Source organism: Ictalurus punctatus, chromosome 5 (assembly GCF_001660625.3).
Source record: "Ictalurus punctatus breed USDA103 chromosome 5, Coco_2.0, whole genome shotgun sequence".
Classification (NCBI taxonomy): Eukaryota; Metazoa; Chordata; class Actinopteri; order Siluriformes; family Ictaluridae; genus Ictalurus; species Ictalurus punctatus.
In genome coordinates this window covers 9,170,011-9,193,634 of record NC_030420.2, presented here as the reverse complement: position 1 = coordinate 9,193,634, position 23,624 = coordinate 9,170,011, and the positions used below count along the sequence as shown (strand labels likewise).

The window sequence follows — 23,624 nt, the reverse complement described above, 5'->3', positions numbered from 1 at the left end:
TTTGGCTCGGAGTTCTTGGTGCTGCAGCTTGATGCCTGAAACCCCTTGAGGCTTAAAAATAAACAGAAAACATGGAGGTGACAGAGGGATGGTGGAAGAGTGTAAACAACACAGAAACAGATAGAGTCTGTGTATGCATACTGGTGAAGAGGGAGAAGTGTAGGCAATGTCCTTTCCCCCAACTTCAGCTGTTATGTAACTTCACTGATTGCCAGCGTGACAGTGTCTGCAGCTGTCTGTGGATATAGTGAGATAAAAAGTCACATCTTTGAAAGTTACATAAATAAACGTCAGAACAGGGCAGTGGTAGCTCAGTGGTGAATCTCTTAATGCCTCAGCATGCTTAAATGCCTAGACGACATTTGCAAGTGTTGACGAAACCGTCTTTGTGAGCTTAGAAGCCTGCATACTTTCTGTTTGTCCGCGGAGTTCACCCTTTTGCCATGTGCACAGCAGAGCGAGTGAAGTCTCCACGCCATGGCTGCTTGCTTCGGAATTACATCATAAAGTTTATAGAAGCCAGGGAAACGACATCTACGCATGAAGCATGCTGAGGCCATTGCACTTGCAGGACATGTCAGCAGGTTCAGACTTGCATGAGTTTCAACATAGTTATTGAATAATTCATACTAAATAATCTATCCATCCATCCATTTTCTGTACCACTTATCCTACACAGGGTTGTGGTGGAGCCTGGAGCCTATCCCAGGGGACTCCAGGCACAAGGCACCCTGGGCAGAGTACCAACTCATTACAGAGCACAATCACACACACATTCACGACAATTTAGAGATGTCAGTCAGCCTACAATGCATGCCTTTGGACTGCTGAAGGAAACCAGAGTGCCCAGAGGAAACCCCTGAAGCACAGGGAGAACATGCGAACTCTGCGCACACAGGACGGAAGCAGTAATTGAACCCCCAGCCGAGAGGTGCGAGGCAAACGTGCTAACCACTAAGCCACCATGTCCACGCATACTAAATAAAACATTATTAAATGCTTTAAGATGAATAACTGAACACAACATTTTAACTTCATGGGGATAATGTTGGACAATGAACTATCCTTTTTCTCTCACACTGCTAATTTAACACGCTCATACCGATTACTTCTTTACAACATCAGAAGGATTCGTCCATTTCTATCCACACAGGCCACTCAGGTGCTTGTTCAGTCCCTTGTCATTTTGCGACTGGACTACTGCACCTCGCTCCTGGCAGGTCTGCTTCTGCATGGCATTCGACCTCTGCAACCGATCCAGAATGCAGCTGCATGACTTGTTTCCCACCTTCCCAAGTTCTCCCACACCACCACATCGATACGCTCCCGACACTGTCTTTCTGTAGCTACCCGCGTCACAACACTGATGCTTGCCTACAAAGCCGAAAACAGACCAGCACCCACCTACTTCAAGGCACTTATCACACCCCCCGCACTGCACCACACTCTCTCCAATCCTCTAGCACTGCTCGACTGGACCCACCATCTCTCAGCGTACAAGGAAAGCATACATCAAGACTCTTCTCTGTTCTGGCACCTACAGTAGGTGGAGGAATGAACTTCCACTAGATGTCTGAACAGCTGAGTCACTGGCAGTTTTCGAATGACATCTAAAGAGCTACCTCTTCCTGAAGTACTTAAATTAGCACTTTTCATTTAAAAAAATGTGTTGTGTGTATGCTTTTCTTACCATATTACCTCTCCAATGGAGTTTTTTAGACTGATAGTACTCTTAGTCCATGGCCTAGTGAATTAATATCAGGATGTATTTATTAACAGAGATGTCAAAGCACTTTTGTAAGCCCTGGGTAAGTGTGTCTTCCAAATGGCATAAATGGTCAGTGCATGTGACCAAAGATCCCTCTAATGCTTGGCTCTAGGCTTGGATCGACTTGTTCACTAACTTGTTGTTTTTGGGTAAACATCTGCTGCAAAAAGAATTGATAGATATTCTTTAAAACATTTCTTAAAAAGCTAGTGTTATGTTAAAAATACACAAGTACGTGAGCTGTTCTGTATGATACCATATTCTGGTGTAAAGTGATTTGGCCTTGATCAATAATTGACAACTATTCTAATGCCATTTTCTTTTTCTGTAATAAGAAACGAGCAGCCATTAGCGCACTAGTATATAGGTTTTATGTAATGTATGTACTGAGGGTGACTAAGCAGGTCTAAGTAATACCAGGGGAACTTGAGTGCTTGTATTTTATTCATGAATATAGCTCCTAAGTAGATTATCTGGGGAAATCATTACTTTTAATGCAGACATAGGCCATCGCTGTGGAAATAATGTCGTAGACCAGGTTGTGTGCCATTTGTAGCAGTTGGATGCATTTTCAATGGATGTGGCAGCCAATCAGCCACCCCTGCATTCATTTTCTCAACTTCCCCTCTGAACTTTGCAAGGGCCTGTTAACTACATCCTGAAAGTGGTGGTGGTGGTGGTGGTGGGGTGGGGGGCTGATTTTACCATACTAATACATATACATACATATTCATACATACATACATGTATAGATATATGATGTGATGTGATAAGATGTGGCAGGATAAAAAAAAACAACAAAAAAAACGAGCACAACATTGTATTGATGTTGAATTATATGTGATGTATGGATTAGTTTGGTACATAAAAACCAATGTACATATTAACGAATCATTAAGCATTTTATTGGGTTTATTTCGTTGTAAATTGATTGCAAGTACAGTAATTTATATTTGTAAACCGCTGACTGCATGTTTTATTACAGTTGACATATTAACTAATGTGTATATACAAATAAAAATCTAATGTTTACAGCAGATTTAAGATTCTAAAGAATTCATACCATATACAGTAATGTCAAAGAGGAGCGCTTACAGTTGAATTTTTCATGTACAATGGATATAAAATGTCTGTAGACTACTGTTAAAATGGCAGGTTTTTGTGATGGGGAAAAAAAATCCAACTAAGTTAAATCATTTTCTCCCTTTATTGTGACATTACAGCTGACATAAATATCAAGTGACAAACACCCAGGAAAACAACAAAACGTCCGATACCCAGCTTGCATAAGTGCACACCCTTCTATAATTATGAATGTGGCAGTGTTCAGAATCAACCAATCACATTCAAACTCAGGTTATATACTAATTAGTTTACACCTGCCATCAATTAAAGTGACTGACTACCCGCAAATAAAGTACAGCTGTTCCTATAGGATTTTCCTGACATCTTCTCGGTAACATTCAACCGGACAAGCCATAGGTTGCATTTGAATAGCTTACAAAGTAGGTACAGGATCTTTTCTTTTGAAAAATATCAGGAAAGGGTTACAAAAAAATGGATATACCATGGAGCACTGTGAAGACAATAATCAACAAATGGAGAAAATATGTCACGACAGTGACATTACTAAGAACAGGACATCCCTCTATTATTGATGAGATGATCCCTGGTCAGGGAGGCTGCCAAGAGGCCTACATCATCATTAAAAGAATTGCAGCAATTTCTGGCAGGTACTGGTTGCTCATTACATGTGACAACAGTCTCTCGAATTCTTCATATCTCTGGGCGATGGGGTAGGGTGACAAGATGGAAGCCTTTTTTAACCAAAAAATATATAGAAAAAACATCCAATCTCCCAAAACCATATGGAATAATGTGTTGTGGTCTGATGAGATCAAAGTTGAAGTCTCTGTCCCTAATACCAATATATGTTTGGCACACCCAAAAAAAAACCCCAACACATCACCAATAGAATACCATTCCCATGGAGAAGCATGGTGGCGGCAGCATCATACTTTGGAGCTGTTTTTCTTCAGCTGGAACTTCAGCTTAATCAGGCTGGAGGAAATAATGAAAAGCTCCAAATACCAATCGATTTTGGCACAAAACCATAAGACTTCTGCTAAAACACTTAAGATAAAGAGGAATTTGACCATTCAGCATGACAACAACCCAAAGCAAACCTCCAAATCAACAAAGGAATGGCTTCACCAAAACAACATCAGTGTGATGGAATGGGATTTAGTCTAGACCTAAATCCAATCAAAAATCTGTGGGGTGACCTGAAGAGGGCTGTGCTCAGGAGATGCCCAGCCAGTCTGGCAGACTTAGAATGCTTATGCAAGGAAGGATGGCAAAATATTGCTAAGTCAAAATGTGCAAAACTGATTGACTCTTACCCAAAAAGATTGAATGTTGTGATCAAATCTAAAGCTGCTTCAACTAAGTATTAGTTTAGGGGTGTGCACACTTATGCAACCAGGTTATTGTACATTTTGTATTTTATCCCCCCCCCCCCCCCCCCCTCTAAAATGATTTGACGATTGTTTTTCACTTTAATTAATAGATTACAATTTCAGAATAAAAGTTTAAAAGATTCTTACATGATTTGTCTTGGTTTACATTTTCTTTGCCTAGCTTCATTTAACAAAAACCTGCCTTTGCTTGTTTTTTTTCCCCCAATATTGTGAAAGAAGGTGCTGTGTTATTATTGACTCTTCAGTACAAGCCAAGATTCATAAAACATTTAAGCAGATAGTGAGATGTAATATCTTTGATCTTGGATTCTAATGTGGTACATTTTTAGCTGCTGTCATTGCAACAAGAACAGGCTCATTAGAGAGCAAAGTAGCATGTGTTCATGCTCTGTGTACCTTCAAATACAGCATAGCAGGCTATAAAATAGTTGGATTGGAAAATATTTTTCAGAGAATATTTAGAACTGGTGGAACTTAAGCCTTTATTTACTGTAGTTACATAATAAAATTTCTCTTTCTTTAAAAAGGACCATAATATATGCTCTGTGTGTGTGTGTGTGTGTGTGTGTGTGTGTGTGTGTGTGTGTGTGTGTGTGTGTGTGTGTGTGTGTGTCTGCCCTCACTGTTGAAGATTTGCACCAAATGATTACAAACCTATGAGTGTATGGACTGTATTGCTATATAACCGCATAAACTTAAACTTAAACTCCTTCATGGCAACTCGCTGTGAAATTGTAAATGAGGTCTTAAGATAAAAATCATTAATTTTCTTCTGAAAAAAAACAAAATATTCATACTTTTATTTGACTTCATGACTGAGAGGTGACTCAACCAAAGTGACTCAACCAACATGCAAATGAGTTTGACCAACAAAAACCCATAAAGATGCCCAGAAATCACTTCTTGAGAGTCATCATTCATCATTTTCCATCTATTCATTCTTCACAAATTTTTGTGTAACTATGTGACAAAAAATACTTGACAGGAACTCCTATGAACAAATTAATATTATTTTTCATATATACATAGATAGATAGATAGATAGATAGATAGATAGATAGAGAGATATTCAATGAAAGAAAGGTAGAACAATAAGGAAAATAGTAAAGGTTTAGTGCAAGAAACATGATTAAATTGTGTATGATTCCATTGCATTTCCATTCTTTGCATTGCATTCTTTCTTGGCATTTTATCCTTCAGAGATCACTTAAAAGGTTAAAGCAACCAAGAGCTTGAACACCATAAGCACAAGAATATGAAAACACGCTGATCCACCAAGAGTGTCTTGCTCTATGAAAGCTTGTTTTGAACTAGAAAGATTATGTTCCTGGACTGAATGCAAGTGTGACATTCCTTTATTAATCCCCACCATCCTTCACTCCATCCGGACTGTCTTGGCTTACCTCATACTGCTTTTGATAAGATATCTGTCGAAGCCAGATAGACACACTGAACAGTATTAATATCAAAGCTTGCCAATAGTTTAGACTAATCATAGCATAGCACAGAGCTACAGATCAGACATAAGAAGACGTTCAGATGCCATGTGCGATTGGGAACCGGCACTCCCACACGTAATAGAAAGAGATTATGTTATATCAGCTCAATCTTGTTAACATAGGACAATAGGAATTTCTGCTGATACCAGCTGTCATAAGGTTATGAATTTGCATTCATGAACCTGAGGAGATTGCAGTAAGCAGCCTGAGTTAAAGTGTATGTGAGCCAGGAAGCATGGTGGTGCAGCACCATGACATTGTTTCCACTTCATAGTGCAGTTCCAGACTCCTGGTTCGAACCTGAGCTCGGATTACTGTCTGTATGTAGCTCCTCTGGTTTCTCCTCTTTCCTCCCACCTCCCAAAAAAAATTCTGGTAGGTGGGCTTGCAAGACTAAATTGCCCCAAGGAGTTTAAAATGTGCATGTATGGTGCCTTATGATGTATTGACGTCCCATGTGCACAGTGCTCCCAAGATAGGCTCCAGATCTACTGTGGCCCTGACCAGCAGAAAGAACTATAGATGAATGAACGAACGAATGAATGAATGATTGTGTGAGCATTTGTATTAGAAGAAGTGTGTGTAAAAGTGACAGAAGAAAAATTAAAGGATAAAAGAACCAAATGAATGGAACCATCCAATCTTCTTTGAAATAGAAGCCTATTGTAAATATACAACCATTATTGTACAGTAAAGCAGTGTGTCAGGGAAGAATAAAAGAAATCATGGAAGTGCTCTATTTCCAGTCCTGTACTCACAATGTTCTTTGTTTTTGAGGCATTTACTGTTCCTTGCAGCAACAGCCTTGAGACACTCTTTGTGACTAGTGTGTGCGCTCGCATGTGTGTATACCCACGCTTGTGTGCTTTGCAGTTGAGTTCCCAGCAGTACTTGTTGATAACAGGCAATATGTAGGATGACACTTTCTCTCATTTCATCCTGTTGTAGACAGGAGCCTGGTTGAAAACACGACTCTAAAAAAAATCTGGGACAGATTGAAATCAGGATTGAATCACAGCATTGAAAATGCTAGGCTCATTAAGGGTACGAAATAAAGTGTGATAACCTGGGATCCTGAAATGATTAAGATGATGATTAAGAAATGATTAAGAGCTTGAACTCTGTAGCTAACTATTAGCCTGGTAGTTAATGGCCTAAACAGTGGTTAGCAAAGTAGACAAAACTAGGGTGATCATATTCTGGTTTTACAAAAATAGGACACCTTTTTTTTTTTTTAAAGTGGTTTGTAAAGGGTTCAAAACAGTGTTACTATGAATGCAAAATTTAATATATTGAAAGACACACATATATACATATATATATTATAGATTTTTGACTTCATGACTCCTACATTATCGAGTCGGTACAAAAAGCATTTTCGATTCGTAAACATTGGTTTTCCAGCACATTTTCCAGCAAATTAAATGTTACAGAAAAATGTTTGTATGTCAGTAAAGGAATCAACATATTAAGTGGTAAGAGTGGTAAGCATATTAAGTGTTTTTTTCAGACAAAAAAACACAATGAAGGCTGCGATAGTCAAAGTCTCCTGAAGAACTGTGGTTGGTATTGCAATATGTTCAATGAAACTTACAGCTCATTTCCTTATAAAACTGCACTAATTGTACCGGAAACTACTATTTTTATTTTATTTTTTTGTCACACCAAATATTGATTCACTCTGACCACGGTTTAAATTTTTCCTACATTGTTTCGAATGTCCATGGAATAAAATAAAATATCAGATGTCACGAGTGTACCTTCTGCCATCATTGACACATTTGAATGGCCGTGTAATAACAAGCAATGTGATAACATGAAATTAAAAATGACCTTATATGGTCATGGGCATTGTTTCGACTCAGGACAGCTTCATTTGCTGCTATTGTCTAGCAACTGTTTGATGCCGTTTAAACAGTGCTTCACCTTCACGCAATCGCTGAGAGTAGGCTAATGGTTGAGAGGCAGGAATTTGGCCAATAGTTACTGCAAGCCTTTTACTTGGTGTGCGAGAAGGTTGGAATTGCAGAGAGGGGTTAAAGCAATGCAAACGTCTTCTTTAAGGTCCGAAAAAGAGGACATGTCTGGGAAAAAGAGGAAGTATGGTCACCCTAGACAAAACAAATTAGCGCACTTGACTAAGTCTTATGTCAGTAGGTTTACATGGAGAACAATAATCCGATATTAACCGGGTTAAGACAATAATCTGATTAATAAACTACCATGTAAACAGCAATTATTGATGACCTTAATCCGACTAAAATCATACTCGAATTAAACACAAATTGTATTAAGGTATGTGGAGCACTCCTGTGCCATGCTAGATAGCCCTTAGATGTGTGCGTATGGTGCGCTGCAATGAACTCCCAACCGGAGTGATTTCTCCTGCCTTGAGCCCAACGTTGCCTGGATAGGCTCTGGATCCACTGTGACTGAAGGTGCTATACATAAAGGTGCGTACTGCAGAGAAATGAATGAGTAAATAATAATTAGAAGCTAAAAACCACAAATAGAGTTTCTTCTTAGTTGTAGTTACTTGTGTGTGAATTCCTTCTTCCATCCATGAACAAAGTAGGCATATTGTCTCCTCTGATTATAATGTCTTTCTATGTAAAGTTCAACCAACCATATCATATGACGCCCAGGCCTTGATGCCCATTGCTTTCACACTAGGTACTGTATATCGAGTTTCAGGTGGGCCAGAGATCAGTTTGCTGGACTGCACCAAGGATTGCAAACAGCTTGTATACTTGACCAACCTCTATGAATTACTTCTGGATAACAATTACAGATTTAATAAATTTAATATTGAGCTGCATATCAACATATCAACATATCAAGAAGTTACTGAAGGTAAACAATAAAAAAAATTTTAATATTACAAATTGAAATATTACAAATAAATTTATATAGCTTTTTTAAAGTAAATAAGTAAGCAAGTTTTATTTATAAATCACATGTACTATAAAACACCATAAGTTGCCCAAAGGACTAAAACCAGAGTGATGTGATCTCTTTTCTTGGTTGCAGTAAGCAATCTGTAAGTAAATAGACAGTACGTAGACATACAGTAAAAAGCAGCGTTAAAGAAATCCGGATGTAAATTTACACATAAAATGTGATCAAAGTATGATATTGCCTCATGACTGTCTTTGCTACTGTGGTAGTATAGTATTTTAATATACTTCATATACTATATATTACAATAATCATTCTAATTTCTTTTAGTTAATGATAAATGTTATTTTAGCTTTGGTGCCATCTGCTTTGTTTATGCAACATACACTATATGACCAAAAGGATGTGGACACCTGAGTACTGAGCATCCCATTCCAAAACCTTGAGCATTAATGTGGAGTTGTTCAGGCTTTGCTTCTATAACAGAAGCCACTCTTTTGAGAAAACTTTCCACTAGATTTTGAACTGTAGTTGTGGGGATTTTCCCATTCAGCGACAAGACTTGATAAGATAGGTTTGGCACTGATTTACTGCAAGAAGGCCTGGTACAAAGTTGATGTTCCAATTCATCCTAAAGGTGTTCAGTGAGGTTGAGGTCAGGGCTCTGTGAAAGCCACTCGAGTTCTTCCACTCCAAAAATTGGTAAACTCTATCTTTATGGATCTCACTTTTTGCACAGTGGCATTGTCATGCTGAAACAGGTTTGGGCTTCTTAGTTCCAGTTAAAGGAAATCTTAATGCTACAGCATACAAAGACATTCTAGGGGGCAATGGTAGCTCAGTTGTTAAGACAACGGGTTCCTGATCGGAAGTTTGTGAGTTCTTATCCCAGCACTACCAACCGGCCACTGCTGGGCCCTTGAGCAAGGCCCTTAACCCTCAACTGCTCAGTTGTATAAAATTTGATAAAATGTAAGTCGCTCTGGATAAGCATGTTTCCCAAATGCCGTAAATGTAGACAAATGTGTGTTTCCAACTTTGAGACGACAATTTGGAGAAGACCCACATATGGGTGTTATGTTCTGGTGTCCATATACTTTTGGACTTGTTGTGAATACTGGCCTATTGGTTTTTAAAATGTTTCTGGCTACCACAAAAGGCATGTAATGATCTTGGCATTATGGTGTTGGAATGCAAATTGACTTTGAAATTGAAAACTTGTTTGGTGCTTTTTAGCTTTTAATTCATGATAATTATTCTTTACAGCACAAATCTTTGTGACTTCAGAAGTCGCACGGCCCTGCCTAGGAGGTACAGCTATAACATGTTGACAATTATACACTGATAAGATGCAAATTTAGATGTTTAATTCATGCTCAATAATTTGCATAACAAATATTTAAAATATTCCAAACCAATAACGCATTTATTAGTCATTTTCACATCCCCAATCATCACATCCCCAGCAGATCCCCAATTATGAAGCAATACAAGTTTTTTTTTAATGAATAAACTCTTATTTATATTGAGTACACCATTTACAAATGTCTAATTTGGGCTTGAACAAACAAACAAAGACCTTAATTAACATCTCATATGTGTTGCTTAAAATGAAGTGTTACCAGAATGTGCTTTCAAATAAACACTTTTCCTTGAAACCAGGACTTATCCCATATAGGGCGGTAACATTTAGGGAAATATTTTACCAAAACAAAATATCAAATATCTTACTGCAATGTCAAACTGTTCATCCATTTAACACATACTGTTAGTGGTGGTCCGTGCCACCTGTGTGACGTTGTCCATAGAAGCCCATAGACACACCTCTGATAGAACTCAACTGATGTGCTGCTTCAATGGGATCCTATGACAGATTCAAACACACTTTGTATTAACAGAGGAAAGGATTCAGATCGGACAGCAGAGTTTGAATATGTCCCACCTGGATGCATAGCTTCAGTGGCAGTCAGTAAGTGCTTCAGGGTGGTTTTTGCAGAAAAAATGTCAGTGTTTATTGGGCACTGCACTCTTCATAAATGCATTTTTGTTTTGCCCAGACGCACGGCTTCTCCATGTGATGATTGCAAGACCTCTCAAAGTATTGTAAACAACTGCCAATCATTGAAACGGTAATGTACAGGACTGACAGCATTTCAAACTTACATTACAAACATAATGACACCAGTCAGACTCACTTCAATTCAGTTTTATTTGAATAGCGCTTTTAACAATGGGCATTGTCCCAAAGCAGCTTTGCAGAAACATGTAAACACAGGTTACAGATTTTAAGTGTGTGGATTTATCCCTATTGAGCAAGACGGTGGCGATGGTGGCGAGGAAAAACTCCCTAAGATGATATGAGGAATAAACCTTGAGAGGAACCAGATTAGTAACGGATAGTGTGAAAGTAAAGGGAAGTTCATTATGGTTTTTATATGAAGTCTGGTATATGAAGACTGCAATTATGTAGTAATTGCAGTCCTAAGGCCATAGCAGCAACCATAGTTCCAGCACCACAGTGCAATTCTTCATGTGAAATTGAGGTCCAAAACCATTTCCATGGTACTTTAAGCGGCACCATCCTCAGCAATCTCAGCAATCTCTAGGCTGAACTGCTTGTCCCCAGGTTGTCCTGGGTTGTCTTCAGTAGCAGAATGTAGCCTCCAGTTAGCCTCCATAAGAGCTCCAACCAGACGTAGGGCATCAGAGTGGATCAGGCAGGTCCGGAGGGCAGAAAGGGTCAGGATCACTGGCATCTTCATAATATCATATCTAGTTCAACAGTAGGAGAAAGGGAGAGGGAGCTAAAGAGAGGGAGAGACTGTTAGGTCTGCTTACTATCCCATAATGGATAAGACTGTGTACTTTGCATAAAATAAAGTCTACTCATGGTAAGCTTGAGTAAACAAATATGTTTTCAGCCTAGACTTAAACACTGAGACTGTGTCTGAGTCCCGAACACTAATTGGAAGGCTATTCCATAACTGTGGGTCTTTATAAGAGAAAGCTCTTCCCCCTGCTGTAGCCTTCACTATTCAAGGTGCCAACAAATAGCCTGCACCTTTTGATCTATGTAGGCGGGGTGGATCATAAAAGACCAAAAGTTCTCTCAGGTACTGTGGTGCGAGACCATTCAGTGCTTTATAGGTCAATAGTCATATTTTATAATCAATGCTTGATTTCTCTGGGAGGCAATGCAGTGTGGATAAGATCGGGGAGATGTGATCATACTTTCTGGTTCTAGTAAGGACTCTTGCAGCTGCATTCTGGACTAACTGGAGCTTGTTTGTGCTCCTACTGGAACATCCAGACAGTAAGGCATAATCTAGTCTAGATGTGACGAAAGCATGAACTAATTTTTCTGCATTGTGTAGTTATATTATATTTCTTATCTTAGAAATATTTCTGAGATGAAAGAAGGCTATCCTAGTAATATTATCTACATGAGCATCATACGAAAGACTGGAGTCAATAATCACTCCAAGGTCTTTTACAGCTACACATGACAAAACGGAAAGACCATCCAGAGTGACGATGTAATCAGAAAGCTTACTTCTAGCTGCATATGGTCCTAGTACAAGTACTTCTGTCTTGTCAGAATTAAGTAAAAGGATGTTAATAAAATAATAATAGACTCAAAGTGCTCAGAGCTGCAGGAGTCAGTCAGTTGAGTAGCCTAATCCATAACTAGTATAGCTTATTGTTGTAATTTATAAATATTGTAAATTAATTGTGAGTATAAAATTATATTTGATTGTTTATGTTTGTTTCTAAAAATTTGTTTCTTTCTCAGTGAAATTTAGGTAGCTAGTAAGCAGTTTAGCTGCTTTTTAATGTGACAGCTCTGTTTCCCCTATTTAAATAAAAAAAATAAAAAAAAAAAAAAAAACACCAGCTGCCACTGGAAGACAAATATAGAGAAAAAAAAAATTTGCAATATACATGAAAATCTTGATGGAAAATGTTTCATCATCAAATCAAATCTTAGGAAAACTTGGTAGCTGTTTTTTTTTGCAACAACAGAAAAAAATAATAAGTATTTTTTTTTATCACAAAACATTTATTTAATGTCTATTTAGAAACTAGCTACTGTCAGAAACATTCATATTTTTTAAATTACAGTTTAATTTTATTGTTTGCCTTATGCACATAAAGTATGCTATGTTAAGGTACTATAAAGACCATACCACTTTCACACCAAAGGCTATACCTGGTATAAAAAATATACTAGTCTAATAAAGACTATTATAGACTACACAGTATGTTCTCCACTTCAGTGTGGGGTCACCTATAATATGAATGAGATCACAGGAGATTTTTACCAACCATCAATTATAATGTAGCTCTCTGCACATAAACTTGCTTTGTAGAAAAATTTTAAATAATAATTGACTGTTAAAGATTTTTCACTGCAGAGGCAGTACATCCAACAAGCTGTTATTAATGAATAAAAGTGTCCTTTTCACCAGATATTAGTAGCGTGAAAAGTGAATATTTTCATGGCACGGTTGTGGTTTCAAGCTAGAAACACTACAAAAACACAATAATCTCCACAGAGTTTAAAAGTGAAAATTGTATTGGATTAACAAAATTGTGATCACATACAATGATAATGTGTTAAAAATAATATTCGTTTTGCACATTATATTTACTAATCCAGAGCACGAAAGCACAGAAATGAATGAAAACATTACATGAAATGCAATACATGACCCTGACTATACCGCTGATAAACATCAGTACCAATTGCTAGGACTTATTTTACTGATACGGGATTCAGTACCCTCGTGTGCATCAAATCAAAGTAGTAGAGATTAAGGTTGGGTGTAATAGCCAAGATGAGTATGTTTTCGACTATGTGACTTTACAAAGTTGCCCAATCTAGACTCAGTGATGTCAGAGCACCTGCATTTGTAGGCTCTTATACACAATGATTAAAAAAAAAAAAAAAAGTGAAATATATTTTTTTAAAGTACTGTCTTTCCGCAATTATTATAATTTAACATTGATTGATACATTTAAGAAGAATAAAAAGAAAGTTGCCTAGCATTCTGTACTTATTTACAATAATGCATTATATTTTTTTCTTAAGTAGTAGGTCTTCTAATTCAAACTAGGAATGATTGGGTAAGAAATCTCACTAGGAATTTTGAGCCCTTTAAACGGGGTTAATTTCCAAAAAAAGGTTGAGAACCCGTTTTTACTATTTCCTACAAATTTTGTGTGATATGTTGTCAATGTCGGAAGCTATGGCAGTGAAAATGAATGAAACTAATGACCAAACCAATAATAAAGCTAACTCACATTTATATACAAATATATATTTATATACATTATAATATACATATGCATTTATATACAAATAAGTGATAAGTACTATAAAAATCTGTATAACTAGAAAATGTATTAAACTTAATATCTGATTAGACTTTTGTCATGACAGATGCTCGCATGTTCCTCCCTAGACTGTTCAATGTTAGACTAAAGACTTGATTAGATTGACAGCAGTACCTAGCATATTGCTAGCCAATATTATCTTTCTAGACCAGTGGTTTTCAAAGTGGGGGCCGCGGCCCTCTTGGGGGCCGCCAGGGGGTGCTCAGGGGACCTCAACAATTTGGGGTGAAAAATAAATAAATGTATGTTTTCTCTTTCTCACTCTCAGACAACCACACACACATACACAATCAATTCCTAATGTAATGTAATGTAAATGTAAGATGTAATTATTAATTTAAAAAAAAAGGGGGATATATTCAGAAGTCTGTATTTTTAATGTGTTTTAAAGACATCTTGCAAAAGGGGGGCCTCGGTCAAATGTTTATGCCATTTGGGGAGCCTTGCCCTGGAAAAGTTTGGGAACCCCTGTTCTAGACAATTATCTGGATGAACTTAGAACGAGAATAACAAGTCACTGTTAAATCAGAGAATGTTCTGCTTTTACATTTATCTCAGCATTTCAGGCAATCTATCTATAGTCCTAGGTCATGAAACTAGACTGAAATATCAACAAAATGATGGAGAATACTGTGGACCACTGAAAGAGGGTTGAGTAGCACACACCACTATTCATAGGTGAGACTCAGGGCCACAGGCATCTGGATGGTTATGACAGCTGAGACCACCAATGGATGACATATCACACCAGGGTCTAAGTATATTTAGAAACACAAAGATATTGTTTAGATCAGGATGTACCTGTGGATAATGTCACAGGAGATGTCAGTAACAAACCCTGATGTAACATTGGCTAGGGCATAAGTTATTACCAGATGTTTGTAGCAACCCTTCAGTGTAAAGAAGGCACAGTTTTCCACTCAACTTTTTCTCAGATGCAGCTCAGGCTGTATGAATTCCAAGTGCAGTTTAGTATAGCACAATTGTCACAGGCAAGAGATACACTGGAGTCGTGGAACAGTCGGTGAACCCCTGCCTCAGGCCCTCATTGTTTTCCTCTGAAACTGCTGTTTATCTAACAGAGATTTTAGCAGTTAGTGCCTGCTTGCCTGAGCTGTTTATCTAGTCATTGATTGCAGATGATCATGAACCACAGGTGTCAGGAATAGGAGGAGGTGGAGCATTGGGTATGCACTGCAGGGGACAGATATATTGACATTTATCAAGCTACTGTAAACTAACGAAACCAGTGTTGCAATTACAGAAAAACCCCAAATTAAGAAATATTATTTGCGTTTTATGAAACAGGTTTTTTTTAAAACAACTCTCTCCTCCATTTGTCTTGGGACTACAGAAGAGAGATGGGTACCCCAAGCCAGTAATGATGCAGTGGGGTAGTTGGGGGCTGCTAAGTTGGAAGCAGCCCTGCAGGGGAGTTTCTTCACTGCACAAGAATGGGAGATGATGCGTTACGGTGGGTGGACCTGAAAACCTGCCACCACTTAATCCTATTGTCACTTCCTACAATCTTCCTACATCCTATATTTGCTATAAGCTACATGTTTTAGGGAAGGCCAAGAGATCCCTAAATAATTGCAATGAGTGGTCTCTTTGTCTGCTATGGTTGGTGTACCCACAAAGGGCCAAACAGCTACAGTGCCCTCCACTAATATTGGCACCCTTGGTAAATGTGAGCAAAGAAGGCTGTGAAAAGTTGTCTTTATTGTTTAACCTTTTGATATTTTCTCAATAAAATTAACAAAAAATACTCTGCTCTCATGGATATCAAACAATTGCAAACACAACAAAGGTTTATCAAAAAATATATCTTTGTTAAATATAGGTGTGCAACAATTTTTGACACCCCTATGAATTCATATGAGTAGTATATTCCCACTGATATTTTACATTATCTTTAATACACCTGGGTGACTTGGAACAGGAAATTGTTCAACCATGACTTCATGTTTCACAGGGGTATAAATATAAGGTAATACATTGGCCAAATTCTCTTAGTCATTCATAACAAAGGAATATAGATATGATGTGTGGCAAAAGGTTGTTGAGCTTCAAAAAATGGGAAGTGGCTATAAGAATATAGCAAAAGTAGTACAGAAAATGCCAATATTCCACCAGAGCAATAATTAAGAAGCTCCATTCAACTAGAAATGTTATGAATCGACCTGGAATAGGACGTGTGTCTATATTGTCTCAAAGCACTGTGAAGAGCATGGATCAAGTGGCCAAAAAATCTCCAAGGATCACAGCTGGAGAATTGCAGAAGTTAATAGCATCTTGGGGTCAGAAAGTGTTTAAAACTACAATCCGAAGTCACCTTCATCACCACAAGTTGTTGGAATGGTTTCAAGAAAAAAGCCTCTAATCTCATCTATAACAATCTCAAGCGTCTTCAGTTTGCCAGACACTACTGGAACTTCAAATGGGATGATAAGATGAAGATTTTGGCAATAAACACCAGAGGTGGTTTTGGTGCACACAGAGAGGTAGCCATATGGAAAAGTACCTCATGCCCACGGTTTAATATGGTGGTAGCTCTTTAATGTTTTGGGGCTATTTTTTGGGGCATCATGGACTCTATGAAATATCAACAGATATTAAATGAAAACCTGGCTGCCTCTGCCAGAAAGCTTAAAATGGGCCGTGGTTGGATCTTCCAGCAGGACAATGATCCAAAACATACATCAAAATCAACACAAAAAATGGTTTACTGACCACAAAATCAAGGTCCTGCCATCGCCATCCCAGTCCCCTGACTTGAAACCCATAGAAATCCTGCGGGGTGAACTGAAGAGGAGAGTCTACCAGCGTGGACCTCGAAATTTGAAGGATCTGGAGAGATTCTATATGGAGGAACGGTCTCAGATCCCTTGCCATGTATTCTCCAACCTCATCAGGCATTAAAACTGTGTTTTCTTATATCCATGAGAGCATATCCATGAGAGCAGAGTATTTTATAATTTTTTTTTAACAAAAGATTAAAAAGTTAAACAATAATGACAATTTTTCATAACCTTCTTTGCTCATATTTACCAAGGGTGCCAATATTAGTGGAGGGCACTGTATGACAACTGTATGACAATAGCCAGAATACCCACTATTTGATCCAAACCTGGGACTGCCTTAAAAGTATTGCAAGTGCCCTGTATTCGGATATGCCTTGATTGAACAACTTTGAATGTATCAAGGCTCACCCAACCCCTTACTACTCACAGGATACCATGGAACATGAGAAGCAGGTGAGGTGGACTCATCATCTCCCGGCCTTGTCATAATCATACAATAATACAGTGCATAGCAGCACAGGACAGACCTGACATTGTTTTGCATTGCTGCCATGCTAGGTTGCCCTTAGAGTTGGCAGCTGGAGCAATTACCCAAGGTATTAGATATATGGAGAGGTGGGTCTACACACATCACAAAATTCCTGCCCATAAGCAGCAGGTGAGGAACAAGCTGAGATATGACAGGCAAGCCAATGATGTTCCCCTGCTTCTAGTTAAGCGTGTCCTATTGAGAAACCGTTGCTGGCGTGATCAAGGTTAACTGGCACCTCACTGGCAACCCATAACATCTACAAAGTATAATGAGTTGAGTGAAATAGACCTGTGAGGACCAGTCGCCAGAACAATCTGTGCCCATGCCCTTTCACACCCACTGAAGTTGTTGGAACAGAACAGGTGGCAGAGTTACAACAGGAAGTCAGGCAGACCTTTTTCCATTGTAACTCTTATACCTCCAGTAGCAAGGGAAATGGCACTTGGACAATTTAGGTCCAAATTAGAGCCATAAACTCTAAAGAAGAGAAAGTCTCTGGAAGTCACACTTGAGTTTGTCATAAAAGAAGAGGTATCTAAGGGATATCCATTGAGGCATTTGTAGAAAAAAATAAACAGTTGAAATATTGTGATTTTTAATTGGTGTGCAGTGATTTAATATTTGTGTATAGTGTATTAAATCTTATTTGTACTCTTCTTTCTTGTAGTGAAAACTAATGTACATTCAGTCATTTCAGTAACCACTTAATCCTGGTCAGGCATTTGTCTGTTAAATATTTGGTATTTCTAGGGTAATAAGGAAAGCTGACATATTTTTCACAGACAACATCACAACACTGTTTGGCTGAATAGACATGGTGGAGACAGGATGGCTGTGAGTGCAGCATGACGGATGATGGTGCCTGATTTGCCCTGATGAGGTTTTACAATGAAGCTTAATTATTTTAGCACAATAATAATTGTTTCCCCCTGGCTCAGGTGTGGAGGAATTATTCTTGATATGTCTTGTTGGGTTGTGTTCTGGCTTCTAGGTGCAATGTTATGTTCAGGCATCTGGGTGAGATGTTGCAGATTATTGGCAGTATGGAAATCCTGGCAGAGAGTTGCTATCTGCAGAGTGTATGTTGGAGTGCTACAATTTATTGGACTACAGTATCAACTGAGACTACTAGGCACTGTGTTTTAGAATTGATCTCTTTTTTTTGATTTTTTTAAATTGTTTTTCTGTTGATTTCTGTCATTTGGAGATGTACTTTTATTGTTTTTATATTTAGTATTGATGGAGGGTTTTGTTATTGTTAAAAATATATTGTTTTTATTTATTTTATGTGTGAACTGTGTCGTTCCGGCCCAGAATCCTCAGAACCTGTAAAGAGAATAGAATCCATTAAAACCTTTTAAACCAAGTTATACTGATTTCTCAGTTGGATGCTGGACACACCTGTGATACCCCCATCCAAAAATGAAGCCAATATCAACAAATGCCAGAAGATTCTAACCAAGTTTCAAGTGTCTTTGCATTAGGAAGGTCAACATGCATGTGGATGCTGGCACTCAAAAATATTGTCAGGAACACTATTCAGAACAGATCAGTGTGTGTTAATGAAAGGTGATAGTTTAATGCTGAAAGCCATAATATACCCAATGCAGTAAGACTACAAGAACTGCTGCTTTGGTGGGCATTTTACTGTAGTTAATAAAATGTGTTCTTTAAGCAACAATACCCTTAGGCTCCGTCCTCACAAAGCTATGCTGAAGATAATATAGATTAACTTTTTAGTTAAATTCGTATATATTTAGTTATATACACGTATTTAAAATGTGATGACTGTCTAAATATATAAAGATCTTTATATGGTATATTTACAGAAAAGAATTTGAGTGAAATACTTTTCCATTACTCATTAGCTACATTAGCCTTGAAGTTCTAGTGCAAAACTAAATAACAAAAACCGTAAAGCATAAAACAGTTGTGTAGTTGCTGATAGATAACATTTGGTGTAAATGGAAAACTGTACATTTGATTTTTGCATGCATAATTTCATGTAAAATTAGATCTTGGCAACATTTTTCTTGCATTCTAATAGAACAAACTAATCAGAAGTACCAAAGCCTATATATGTAGATGTAGATATGTAGATATTATTCTAAGCATGGTGCATTACTCTGGAAGGTAGGAGCTTACTTAGGGTTACTTAGATCAAGCACAAAAATATTATCTTAATTTGTCATAAAATCTGTTTCTGTATTTTGTCTTTCATCTGATAAGAAACAATTGGTGTGACCTTTAAGAGTTTAAAAAAAAAAAAAAAGGTTCTACATCTAAACTTAATATAAAGTCCATAAACTATCTAGACAAAGATTGTTTCATTACCTTTAGGGTCCAGGATTTTGTTTCCATGGGAAAAAGGCTAGACACTCTTCTTTAAGCCAGGGTTTACAATAATTCATTCCCATTATATGTTCTATCTATATACTGTATGTGTCTCTGTCAGGGAAGTCTTTGGCTCTTAGTACATGTACCTGGCTATTGGAAGGTCATGAGATTATTACACAAACAGCAGAATCTCAATGGTGAATAGCATGCCATTTCCTCATGGAGAACATCTCAGATGGTGATTTGGTCTCATGTTAGCGATATTTAATGTGTAGTCTTTCCTCTCATTCTCTTTCTAATCTTTAACTTCTCTTGTTTGTTGTGCTTTCTCTCTTTAGTTCTCTTTCTTTTCCCCCTTTGGCACGAAAGTGCTTATGATTTATTGAGCTTGCTACAATGTAAGTGTAAGAGTTATCGAATTACTGTCCAGCTCTTTTGGGCTACATGCTTGGTGGACATTCATCTGATGATCAGATCTTCTGTAAATCCGGCATTATATTAAAGACGCATTCAGACCACCTCAGATTGGTGAATTAAAGCCACCATTCCTACCTTCCTTAGCGTGGTTATTCAACCTGTTCTTCCGTTGTCGTGTTCTATACAGGTTTCTTTAGATTCTGTTAGTGTCTACGCATACTGAATTTTTGGATTGATGTATTTGTTGCTGACATTAAAAAAGCTGAAATTCAGTATTTAGTAATGTTTTTCATTTGGGAAAAAGGAAACTGTAGCATTAATATGTCTGTGTTTCCATGCAATGTTGTGTTTGACAGGAAAGATAATGCTGTTACACACAGAGGGCATGTTGACATTAGAAGACTCATTTAAATTACCTCAAGCTATCAAATTCACAAAGGCCACTTGTCATTTAGCTGGAAATGTGCAGAATGGCATAAGAACTACTGTAAGGGATATCCCCCCCCCCCCCCCCCTCTCTCGCTCTCTCTTTCTGTGTGTGTGTCTGCAGTCCCTTCATACTCTTCATTCTCTTCATCCTATGTCCATCTCCTTCTTTTTCTGTACTTGATTATTCCCCCATCAACTGCCTCTCTCTCTCTCTCTCTCTCTCTCTCTCTCTCTCTCTCTCTCTCACTCTGAGCCCCCTTGTGATTCTAATTAAAGTCAGTCATCTCAATTGTGATTGGCTGAGAGCAGATGACTCACACCTACAGGGGTTTTAGAGGTGGGGGGGTTGCTCTATCTCTCTTAGAGGAGAAAATGCATGCTTGCTTCACATCCACTGTTCGCAAAAATACACACACAGCCACAGCCACACACACACACACACACTCACACTCGTTCTCTCCACAGTCAGATGCAAGCTGAGCTGAGCGAAGCATAACAGAAGAAAAATCCAGAACTAAAGAAAATCATCTGCATCTCCCAGGAGGTTGAGAGAAGAGGAAGAGTTCAGCCATCTCTCTTTTTCCATCTCCCTTCTCTCCAACTCCTCCCTGAATCCTGCCTGAGCCTGACAGTCAGAAAGACAGAGGAAGAGTGGTGGGAAACAGAAAGAGAAAAAGAAGAGGTGAGTCACTCTGCATGCCTTTCAGCTAAAGAAACAGGCATGCATAGAATATATGCATTTATATATTCTCTGAGCTCTCTATATAGCTATATAATCCATATTAATGGATTAAGAGTTCAGTGTAATGCTGCTGCTGCTTGTATTTTGCTTTAATTTATTTAACTTTATGTTGTTAAGATGGGATTGTCTAGAAATGTCCAGAAAGTTTTCTGGAGAGCAGTTGTGGCGCAGTTACAGTTCAGCCACTATGTGATGTGGTGTGTGTGCGTGGCACATCTGTATGTGTGATGGAGATTGTACATTTATGTGAAAGTATGCCCATGTGTCTGAGGGGGTGGCACGCAGGACAGAGAACAGCGTGGAGGAATGCATTGGTGAAGGAGTATTTGTAAGAGGTCTGCGTCTCTTGGTGGTTACATGTGTACACATTTTGATGGGGTTGCTCAGGGATGTGCGAGATTGTGTACTTTTTGGTCTATGTATGTATTGTGAGAGTGTGTTCATCTCAGTATGCTTGTGTGAGTGTGAAGCTTGTTTAAAGCCTTCCCTGCTCTGTCACAGTGTGGGTGGAAACTGAGATCTTTCTGCCTGTGATTTTGTGTGTGTGCGGGTGCATGTGTGTGAGAGAAAGCAAGAGAGTGTGTGAAAGAAAGAGGGAGTGATGGAGTGAGAAAAAAAATCAGCAGTTGCAGAGGAGTGAGAGATCTCTGACAGAACAGTTGAAAGGGATGACTGTAAAAACCAGCTTTCTCTTCTCCCCTTCACTCTGTTTCTTTTCTCTGCATCTCCTTCTCTTTTAACCCGAGGGACATGGAACATCCCAAATGTGTTTCCCTAACATTCCAAAAGTCAAAATACACAACTATGGGTATAAATAGATGCCATGTCCTGTGGAAATGTGTGTTTCTGTATGTACACATACATATACATATGCATATACCGTGACTATTTATGTATCAAATATATATCAGTAAGACATCTCACATCTTTTTATGCCAACGCTTCCAACTGTTTGAAATATACATCATGATATTTCTCTAAAGTTACACAATCCCCAGCCTTAATAGAGAGAGATTTACATTTAGATACACAGACACACGACACACATATAGACACACACACACACATATATATATATGTAATTATATATATATATATATATATATATATATATATATATATATATATATATATATATATATATATAATTTATCTGATTGTGTAATTTACAGTAGACAAGGCCACATAGTTTCACAAGCAATTAAAAATGTATTATATTTAAATTTATACACTAGTATGAAGAATATCCCTCTGCTTTCTGAGGCCACTTACACTTAAATTCAAGTCTGCTTTATCTTTGATGAGTACACACACACACACACACACACACTATTATTATTATGAAACAGTAAAGCCATTCGATGGTCAGGTTCCAGGATTCAGTTTGGATTGTAATTCAGTACTGCTGCTCTGCATAATGGCAGTACATGAAAATAAATGTAATGCATTTTGATGACAAACACAATCCATTATACACATATTTGTTTGTGCGTGAGCGTGTGGTTGCATAAGGACACATCAGAAACTAAGGCAGATTTCCGTTATCTGGTGGCCAGAACCACATCGCCAAATGAAACTGGTGCCATTTCTCTCATTATTTAGTCGTTTTCCCCCATGCCAAATTTTGATCTGGCACGTGGGCTATTTCCAGTCCCACTGCAGGTTCTCTTCTGGCATTCTTTCTCTTTATTTTGACCTGATCTCTCCCTGCTGACAAACAGAGCCCTCAAATGCTATCTGAGCTTGTTCAGCTTCTGCTTAGGTGAGGGGGGTGGGGGTGGGGGGGGGGGGGTTATGGCGTTATTGCGACAAAAAATCAGACGCATTGTTCTATTTCTCTCCCTCTCGCCCCCTCGTTCTGCCTTTTGAAATTTTGATGTTGGATGGTAACCCACTGTGAAATTGCGTCATGCTTGGGTGGGTTGTGCGGAGCCAGAAGTGGCAGCTATATCTGGCCATCACTAGATTCTGATTTCTAGGCTATGTATATGTTTATAAGAAGATATGTAGTGCATGGTATGGATGCTTTACATTTATTACAAATGAATCCATATTAGCCATGACTGAATTTCAAAACAGAAAATAGAATCGATCATTTGAAGACACCAATGCCGTTTCTTATTGAGGACATTGATTGGCAAGTTTAGCATATACAGCTCTGGTGTAATACAACAACTCCTTAGTAATTATGCAACAGAACACAACATAACTTTCCTGTTCAGTATGTGGTTTAGTATGTGGTTAATTAATAAGGTAATTTGTTCTAATCATTTATGTATTGTGTAGTCTCCGATATTCACTTGTGCTGTTTAAATGCTGTG

At 38.1% G+C, this 23,624-nt stretch overlaps 1 protein-coding gene across 1 annotated transcript in view; it reads left to right on the top strand.

Annotated features, from left to right (window-relative positions):
• The first annotated feature begins 20,936 nt into the window (after positions 1-20,936).
• Positions 20,937-23,624, top strand: part of prickle2a (prickle homolog 2a) — a 36,554-nt gene continuing 33,866 nt past the window's right edge. The window contains exon 1 of the mRNA XM_017468418.3: positions 20,937-21,243. The gene's annotated coding sequence lies outside the window, so the exon portion shown is untranslated. The remainder of the gene's footprint in view (positions 21,244-23,624) is intronic.